Raw genomic sequence first — 1991 nt, 5'->3', positions numbered from 1 at the left:
CCCGGGCTGTCCGAGCCCTGTCCCCACCTACCCGGCAGGGGCCGGGTGAGCTGCCCGGGCTGTCCGAGCCCTGTCCCCACCTACCCGGCAGGAGCCGGGTGAGCTGCCCGGGCTGTCCGAGCCCTGTCCCCACCTACCCGGCGGGGGCCGGGTGAGCTGCCCGGGCTGTCCGAGCCCTGTCCCCACCTACCCGGCAGGGGCCGGGTGAGCTGCCCGGGCTGTCCGAGCCCTGTCCCCACCTACCCGGCAGGAGCCGGGTGAGCTGCCCGGGCTGTCCGAGCCCTGTCCCCACCTACCCGGCAGGGGCTGGGTGAGCTGCCCGGGCTGTCCGAGTCCTGTTCTGACACAACACACTCCCGACTCCAGCTTTCAGTTGAAAATTAATTTTATTCTTGGAATGAGTTTGTAAAGATTCCCAAAGACTGGAATGGTTTAGACAGGGACAGGGAGAGGCCGCAGTCTCTCGCCACTCACGCAGGGAGCAGGAGGAGGAGAGGCGAGTTTTCGAAGTTTGATCCGCCCAAACGGTCCAAGTTTCACTCTGTCCCTGCCTCGAACCTCCGAGGGTCGAACTGCTCGGGCTCCGCACCTCCCCTGGGCCTGCAGTGGGCCCACGCCATGCGGTGTTGAAAGACACGGGGAGAGCTGCACTTGCTCGCTGCAGAGAACTTATTAAAAGCACGTAAAGCCCCTGGTCAAGATGGGCATCACACAGCAGGTCCGACTGGCAACCTTCACACGAGCAGCACATTTAAATCAGGGTGTTGGACAGACTGTGAACGGGCACTGATCAAACTGGAGTCTCCAATGTCAGATACAGGCCCCAAATTACCCACCCGGATTCATTGTCAAAACAGTCCCGAACCCTCACATCACATTCTCACAGAGTGTTTGATGCAGCCATTTAACTTGGTGCTGGTGGATCAACACAGAGGGGAAAAGTGAACCCCATTTTGCTCACTGAAACTATTCTGGACTGACTGTCACAAGGACACGGCCCTGCCTTAAATAACTAGTCGAGCTGCTGTGGCCTCACCCAGGGGGAGCAGGACCACCGGGGGCCCTCGGATGATGCGAGGTTTGATAGCGGGGATAATCGCGGCCCGCAGAATGTTAGCCTAAGGTGGGGGGGCGAGGGGCCAGGCCTGGGGGGGGATTGAGGGGTAGGCCGGGGATCGAGGGGCAGGCCCGTGGGGGAGTCGAGGGGGGGGGCGAGGGTTAGAGGGGAGCAGGGTTCGATCAGAGGACACAGATTTACTGTAATTTTCGAAAGATCCAGATGGGAGAGGAGGAGAATTCTCTCTTTACGCAGCGAGTTGTTCTGATCTGGAATGCGCGGCCTGAAAGGGCGGTGGAGGCAGATTGAGTAATAACTTTCAAAAGGGAACTGGACAAATATTTGAAGGGGAGAAATCTGCAGGACCGCGGGGAAAGAGCAGGGGGGAGTGGGACCAATTGGAGAGCTGTTTCAAAGAGCCGGCACAGGCACGATGGGCCGAACGGCCTCCTCCTGTGCTGTAAGATCCTATGAGGTTCAAGGTGCAGCGGGGTCAGGGTGGAGCGGCTGTCACCAGCTCTGCCTGATGACCATCAGGTGAAGTCCAACACAGTGAAGGAAATGCAGCCCCCAGTGCACTCTCCCTCCCTGCAGCATTCCTCCAGGAATCCACTCGACACTGTGCAGCATCACACCGGCAAATGAGTTGGAGAGGAACTTCTACAAACGTTAGATTTTTCCCAAAGAAGTTCGGACGTTTGTCTCTCTCTCTCCTGGGGAGCAACGGGGCCGGGTGGAATTAATCCCAGTACCTTCCGAAAACAATCAATCAATCATCGAAAGCTCAGGGCAGCGAACACTATTGGTCCCACCTCCTGATCCAGGGCATGTCTGAGGATACTGATTGTTTCCAGGACTCCCTCAGACTGGTCTGAAACACCGACCGGGGGCCAATTACTGACTGCAATGCTACGAATTAAAACACAACCTGCAG

The sequence above is a fragment of the Heptranchias perlo genome, unplaced genomic scaffold, assembly GCF_035084215.1.
Source record: "Heptranchias perlo isolate sHepPer1 unplaced genomic scaffold, sHepPer1.hap1 HAP1_SCAFFOLD_240, whole genome shotgun sequence".
NCBI lineage: Eukaryota > Metazoa > Chordata > Chondrichthyes > Hexanchiformes > Hexanchidae > Heptranchias > Heptranchias perlo.
This window is presented reverse-complemented; position numbering follows the sequence as displayed.